We start from the raw sequence: 8,256 nt of genomic DNA on the forward strand, positions 1-8,256 counted from the left end.
AAAAAAATTAGGATCACAAGGATATTTTTGGAATCTATTTGATGCCGATGTGACGAAGTTCTGTCTTGGTGCCTTCTGTCTAACTTGATTTCTTCCGGGGTGTTGAGCTCCAGGGGATTCTCGAGCACATCGGTATCATTTAGATTTCTTAGTATCTCAGAAACAGGATGTTCGTAATTGCTTCAATACTAGTAGTGGCGAGATAACCCCGATGTCCCAAGTACTGGTGCAGATTGTTCGGGAGTACTGCCATACTTTGTATCGTTATGATCACGAGGGTCTGTTGTAGATGAAGGTCCGATATTCTGGTTGTGTGTTGACGGATCTGATACAGGTGACGGGTTAGTATAGGAGTTGTGTGATATTACTCCTTGTATCCGTGTACCAGATTTCATGACCAGAAATTTCGGGAATGCTTAGGTGGGAATTCAAGTAGTTACTTATAGGACAATCTTCCAACAAATGCATGAGGTTAGGTTGGGGTTCGACATCTAGTGGATTCGTTTGTTGACGGTCGACTTACAGCAGTTCTCATTATGTCTTAAAGAGTCCTTGTAGCTTGGTACGACTCGGGGACGCTTCGTATGTCGGGTGCACTGCCTTGTACTTGATGGCTAGTGCAAGGTTCGAGCCCGTGCGATCCTGTCCATGAATATATCGGACGAAATCTTTCTCATGAGTTTGTTCTGGCTTGTTTCATAAGCCTCATCCCTTTGTTTTGCTGAATATGGTAATTCAAGTTGCTTTGATGTCAAGTGGTGATTACACATCATTTCTAAGTGGTGTTCTCATATTTTTTATGAGAGTACTAATCCTTTTGCTCAAATCATTTTGTCATGTCAATTCCTTTTCAACCGGAGTTGTCATATCAGTTCTTTTTCAACCGTTGTGCTTCTCTTCATTGAATTCAATCATCTCCAATATTTGCAGATCATTCTCTCAATTCTTTCCGGAGTTCATCTCATCTGTCCCAAGTTGTGTTTCTTTTTCCCGCCCTTTCCTTCGGTGATTGGATTTCATCCAAGTGCCTTTGTTTTCAGTGATGCTTCCGCTATCTCTTCTTCCTTTCGTACCTTGCGATTCAATGTGTAGATTTTCAAGAGTTCTAGTTCATCATTCCTTCAACCTGGTTATCTTTTTCCGGTGAATTTAATTCAGTTGTCCGTGTTCATCATATCCGTTTCATCCTTGTTAATTCTTTCCCATGTTGAAGATACTTATCAGCCTATCCTGTTATTCACTCATCTCTTTTTATCCGGTGTGTTGAAGATATCTGAGAGTTTCTTGTTTCAGATCTTTAATTATTTCGAGGTGCTAACCTCATCTAGTTCTCCTCATACCGGTGCAATATCTCTCTTCTAAGCAATCTTTTCTAACGGTGGTTTCTTTGAGTGGGCCCATAACCCACAGGTTCTTTCCCAGGATCTTTCCTCGCGCTTTTAATCTTTCCTCGGAAGATATTTAATTCTTTTCATATATGACGTAAGTATGAATTTCATCGGTCATATTCCTTCTTCAAGATCGCTTCAAATTTATTTGTCGTCATTGGCCAAATTTTTCCTTGTTCTTATTCCGGAGTGTCTCAGCTATTCTTGGTGTTGTTACTCATCATCATTCTTAGCTTGCAAATTCGAAAGAGTGTTTCTCTCAAATCTTGGTCCATTCTCTTGAAGATATTATTTCAGCTTCGTGTTGTCTTCTCAGTTGTTTTCTTTCATGGGTAATCCCTTTCTTGCTATCCGATGCATTTCTGAGTTATTTTCATTCTCCATCCTCCGAAGGCCATCATTTTACAAGATTCTTCGTTCTCAGCTTTTAGCTTTCATCCTCAATTCTTCTCCATTTTTGTCTCTTCGTTCGTCTCTCGTTTATCCGGTGCTTTGTTCTAGTTTCTCTCAGGTGGCTCATGATCTCTTCATTCTCATGTGTCTCCATTCATTCTTGATTGCCTCATTTATTAAAATTCTTACCGGTGTTTCTTGCAACGATTCTTCTAGTTTGTGCTCATATCTCTCCTCAATCTTTTCAGAAGAATAAGTGCTACGCTAAATCCGTTGCTTGTCATCAATTAAACTTGATGAAGGATAAGCGTAACATAATTCTTATTCTTACTTCATCAGATGGTTTCAATTCTTCTTCCGGAGTGGCTCATGATATCAATTCTTTCTCAAGTGTTCTTATCTTTTCTTTTCCGGAGTTCCAAGATTTCTCAAGTATCTCTTTGTGAAGCTTCATCGAAGACTTTGCAAGGCTTCCATCTATTCTTTCATCCTTCATATCTTGCATCATCCTTTTGATACGGAGGCTCGTCATGGTGGTTCTTCAAGGATGTGTTTTTTCTCAAAGTGTTCTTCAAGATTCTTGTTGGAGTACCTCAAGTATTCTTTCTCTTGCATTTCCAATGTGTTGTTCTTCTTTGTCCTTTGAGGTGGTATTATAGCATTCTTGTTAGTGTAGGAGCCTCGAAGAGTTTTCCTTTCAAGAATGAGATAATTAAATCCACCAATTCTTTGTTCATGAGATATTTCAACCCATGATTTCTTCATTGATCTATCTTGGTTTAGATTTCACCTAAAGCTTTTCCTATGGTTGTGTTATCATGGTGCTTGTCATTAATTCTAGTTCTCAATGCACCCTCTTGGTGTAAGAAGTTTTGATATCTTTGCTTTCATCTACCCTTGTTTATTTTAGTGGTTAGTTGTCACCTCATAAATGTTGAGATGATTTTCATAAGCACACTACTATCTTGTTCTTTTCGTTGTTGGTTTTCCAACTTCTACGTCAATTTTCTGTCTGGAGGCTCTTCAATTCTATTGGGATGATAGTTGTCATTATTTTCTTCATTCTCTCCTTCCGCTTGAGCTAGTTCATATTCTGTTGTTCCGGAGGCATTGTGATGTTGCTCTTTTGGGTCTATCATCTTGTTCTGTCAAGATTGTGGTGTTCCCTTGTTCTATTTAGTTGTTTGTTATGTATATTGTCTAATTCTTCCATCTTTTCGAATTCTTTGTCCCATTTTCCTACCGAAGTGCTGCCGAAATTTTACGGGAATTCTTGCTTCTTTCTAATATCATTCCTCATCTCTTTGCAACCTTCAAGGATCGTTGGTTTCACTCGTTTGACAAGAAGCGACTAAATTTTACCACTTGTTCTTTCTCGTCCTCTCCCCTTTCATTCTTGGATCTCGGGGCGAGATCCTCTTGTAGTGTAGGAGAGTTGTGACAGCCCGATGCCGACGTTCCAGAAGATTCCCCTTTATTTCCGTTTCCGTCGTGTGATTAGTTTTATTGGTTGCATCATCATGTAGTTTGCATCATGGCATCATGTCAACTGTGTTATTTGTCGGTGTTGCTTGTTGCTCCTTGTTGTGGGTGTTAGTGCCTTGTGAGTGTCGTTGTTTTGTTGGAGTGATGAGAGTGGGTACAACGGAGCCACTTCAAAACACCCTGTTACACCGAGGACGTAAAACCCTTCTATCCTCTCTATTCTATTTTGTGGTTGCGTTAAAGATTTCAGTTTTAACCCCATTTTAAAAGTTCGTCTTCTTTTAAAAGTCATTTTATTAAATGTGGGGGCAACCCTTGGGTTTCCTTTATTTTTTTTTCTTTTGTTTGTTTTTAAAACAACATACTCATTTTCTTTATAAAAGGGTTTTATTTTATTCTTCAAAAAATGGGTTATTTTTATTCTTCAAAAAAGGTTTCATTTTATTCTTTTAAAAAAAGCCCAATCTATTTCTTATAGTTGGGGTTTATTTTTCAAGGAGCCCAAAAGCATTTATTTTATTTTATTTTGTTTAAACCTTTTTCTTTTGCGTGTGTGTTATTTTAAAAAACCTAGAAGAGGGAGAGGAGCCTGCCAAGGCCCAAGGACCAGCCGGCCCCCCAACCCTAGCAAGCCCGTGTGCCCGATTCCCTCGTCCTCCCCGTGCGTCGTTTCCTCCTCCTCCCGATCTTGTCCCATCTCCCTCTCCCCCGATTCCCCTCTCCTCCACCTAGGTCCCCGGAGTCGTGCTCGCATCCCCTGCCCGCCGCCTGCTCCACCCCGCGCGCCGCCTCTTTCCCTGCGCGCCAGCTCTAGCCCCATGGCGCCCCGCGTCACCCTGGCCATGGCCTCCGCCAGCAGGAGCCCCTGCGCCGGTTGCTCGCCCCGTCATCCCGAGCTGGCCGCGGGTCTCGCATGTCCTCGCCCCTCGCCCTCGCGAGCTTGCCATTCTCAACTGCCGTGATCGCCTCCGGCAGGCCCCGCCGCCTGCTGCAGGAACCGCGGCCCATGCCGAGCTGTCCTTGGCCTCCCGCGCCAGGGCCCCTCGCCTCCTCTCGCCGGAGCGCCGCCCCGCCATGGGCCGACCTCCTCCTCCGCCGCGCTGCTCGCCCGCCGGTGCCCGACCTCGCCATGGCCGCCCCTCGACCTCGCCCCTCTCCTCGTAAGCGCGTGCATGGCATCGCTTCCAGGACCCTCGGCCTCCTCCTGCCGAAGCTGTTGCCGCTGCTCTGCTGCCTGATGTCGCTTGCTTGCCTTGCTGCTGCCATGTGTTGCTGTTGCTGTGCCGAAGCTGTTGCGTAGCCTGCCGCTAGCTACTCCCAATGCCATGTTGCGTTGCTCTTGCTGCTTAGCTAGCTGCTGTTGTTTGCTTGCTGCAGCCAATGCCTGCAGCTGCTTGCTGCAAGATGTATGTGATGTTAGATGCTAGCTGCATTGCTAGTTTGCTGGTTGCTGATAATAGTTGATGTAGGTTGCTTGCTGCTATTGTTAGTTGTTGCTTAGCTGCTGCGTGCTGATGCTTGATGCCGTCGTCGTTGTGGTCCGCTAGCTGCTGTTGTAGCGTGTTGTTGTTGCTATTCGCCGTTGTTGCAAGCTGTTGATGTGTGTCGCCTGCTGTCGCCATGTGCACCATCCCCGCCTGTCGTGGATCGTCGACAAGTTCGTCGAGTCCACGACGTCCTCGACGACCCCCGGAAATGTGTTCGACTACCGATGCCGAAGACCCGTGTTCGTCTACCGACGCCAAGAGTACGACTACCGTCGATGAGACCGTGTACAACTACTTCCACGACGATCTTTGTTCTCCTTCACTGAACCGAACCGCTATGATCCGATCCGCCCGAATGGACGCTTCAAAGGTATACCGATGGGACGTTGTCGTGAACCGAGTATATGTGATGTATGGGATGAATCGTATGTTTGCGCCGTATGTTTGCCCGTTGCACGTTGTCTTCCTTTTCGTCGTGCCCTCGACACATGGGAACCCGGTAGCGGGATCACCCCATCTTTATTTAGCGTTCCCGCACGCGCTCCCTATTTGTTGGCACCGATAACTCGTTAGGTATGGGGATAGGAACGTTGTCGTGGGTTCGTTTCCGTCTTGCCGCCATGGTTCCCTTGCGCTCGCCGTGGCGACACTTGCTTCTTTCTCTTCGTGTCGTGTTGTTGTAACTTGCATGCATGACGCATTCATGCCATGATGTCTTTTGTTGCATGTTCTTGAGCCGTAGCTCCATTCTAAGTCCCGTGTGCTAACCGACTAGGATAACTTGTAGAATCACCCACTTCACCCCTTGCCATGTCAACAACAATTTAATATTGCGTGTAAATAAAACGGGAGTGAACTAATAATTAAACGTGACGTTTCGTCGATATGCAACTCATTGCATATCGAGCTTCACTTAATGTGTAGATTTTGTGTGAGGTGAATTGCCATGCCATGCCTTGCATCATTGATCTGACCATGCATCATAGTAGGTTGTGCATCATGTTGTGCATCGTGTGGTGAATATTTGTGTTTATGTTTGTTTCCGGTTTGCTCCGTCTCGATAGAGTTTCGCAAGCGTGTCGGAATGTGAGGACCCGTTCGACTACGTTGGTTTGCGACTTCTCGGAGTTGTTCTTCTTCCAAGCAGGATCTCTGGCAAGATGACCATTTCCCCAGATACCATTACAATCATTGTCATGCTAGTTTTATCGCTTCTATCGATTATGTCTCGTTGCCTACCACATGTTAAATATCAGCCTCTCAACAATGCCATGATAACATTCAACCTGTTCGACCTAGCAAACCACTGATTGGCTATGTTACTACTTGCTTAACCATCTTGTTAGCGTTGCTAGTTGCAGGTGTAGTTGCTTCCATGTGAAAACATGGGTTCCTTGTCTTATCACCCTATAAATGCTATTTAATTTAATGCACCTATATACTTGGTAAAAGGTGGAAGACTCAGCCTTTCTAGCCTGGTGTTTTGTTCCACCTTTGCCACCTTAGTTTCGGCTACCGGTGTTATGTTCCATAACTGAGCGCTCCTAACATGATCGGGGTTGTTATGGGGACCCCCTTGATAATTCGTTTTAGATTAAAGCTAGTCTGGCAAGGCCCAACTTTGGTACTACATTTTCCTAATAACTAATCAACTGCATAGGGAGTAATTAACCCGAGGAAATTTAATCAACCCCCAGGCCAGTACTCCTTATGAGTGTTGGTCCCACCTGAGCGATGTCCGGTGCCCCTCTGGTCACCCAGAGGTTTAGTGATCCCGATGTCTAGCTCATCCGTCGTGTCCTGAGAACGAGATACACGGCTCCCATCGGGATCGTCGACACGTCAGGCGGCCTTGCTGGATTAGTTTTACCATTGACGGAATATCTTGTGCATCGGGATTCCGGTGATGCTTTGGGTAATCTCAGAGTTGAGGTTTTGCACTAAGGAATCCGACGAGATCGCGAGCTTCGTGATTGAGGATTTCTATGCGGCTTGTGGTAATTTGTGATGGACTAGTTGGAGCACCCCTGAGGGTTAAATCTTTTTGGAAAGTCGTGCCCGCGGTTATGTGGCAACGTGGAAACTTTGTTTAACACTGGTTCTAGATAACATGAAGTGAACTTAATTAAAATATGCCAACCGTGTGCGTAAACGTGACTGTCTCTTTTGTGAGTTCCTTCTCCGATGGAGGACATGGTGGGGTTATGTCTGACGTAGGTAGGTGTTCAGGGTCACTCATTTGATCATCAGTAGTTCACGTCCGTTATGCGTAGATCTTCCCTCTCTTATTTCTTGTACTCGTAAGTTAGCCACCATATATATATGCTTAGCCGCTGCTGCAACCTCACCACTTAACCTTGCCTCTCGTAATAAGCTTTGCTAGTCTTGATACCTTTGGAAATGAGATTGTTGAGTCCCCTGTGGCTCACAGATTAGTACAACACCAGTTGCAGGTACAGGTAAAGATTACTTGACGCGAGTGCGTAAATTGTTCATTCGGAGTTATTTCTTCTTCTTCTTCTTCCTCAATCTAGGATGGGTTCCAGGACGGCAGCCTAGGATAGCAATGATGGACGTCGTTCTTATTTTCTTGTTTGTTTTCGTCTCTAGTCGGACCCTGCTCTTACTCTTGTTGAATATGTAATGTACTGATGTGACTCTGATGTAGCTTGTGGCGAGTGTAAGCCAATTCTATTATATATCTCTTCTTTTCCGTACATGTACTTGTAACGATATCCATTCTTGCGACACGACGAGATGCGCTTCTATCCCTGACGAGGCCCTCGTGCCAAATTGAGGATAGGGTCGCATCTTGGGCGTGACAACTTGGTATCAGAGCAGTACCGACCTAGGAGCCCCCTTGATTGATCGAACTTGGCCGAGTCGAGTCTAGTGAAAAATTGCCTTGAGTCTAGTTATATATCGGAGAGTAGGATTCTTTTTTCTCCTCTTCTATGCTCTCGTGAGGATTCCTGACGTAATAATTATTCTACTCCTCTTCTCACCAAAAAAATTAGGATCACAAGGATATTTTTGGAATCTATTTGATGCCGATGTGACGAAGTTCTGTCTTGGTGCCTCCTGTCTAACTTGATTTCTTCCGGGGTGTTGAGCTCCAGGGGATTCTCGAGCACATCATTATCATTCAGATATCTTAGTATCTCAGAACGAAGGATGTTCGTAATTGCTTCAATACTAGTAGTGGCGAGATAACCCCGATGTCCCAAGTAGTGGTGCAGATTGTTCGGGAGTACTGCCATACTTTGTATCCTTGTGATCACGAGGGTCTGTTGTAGATGAAGGTCCGAGATTCTGGTTGTGTGTTGACGGATGTGATACAGGTGACGGGTTAGTATAGGAGTTGTGTGATATTACTCCTTGTATCCGTGTACCAGATTTCATGACCACAAATTTCGGGAATTCTTAGGTGGGAATTCAAGTAGTTACTTATAGGACAATCTTCCAACAAATGCATGAGGTTAGGTTGGGGTTCGACATCTAGA

The sequence above is a fragment of the Hordeum vulgare genome, chromosome 6H (genome assembly GCF_904849725.1).
Source record: "Hordeum vulgare subsp. vulgare chromosome 6H, MorexV3_pseudomolecules_assembly, whole genome shotgun sequence".
In the NCBI taxonomy this organism is placed as follows: domain Eukaryota; kingdom Viridiplantae; phylum Streptophyta; class Magnoliopsida; order Poales; family Poaceae; genus Hordeum; species Hordeum vulgare.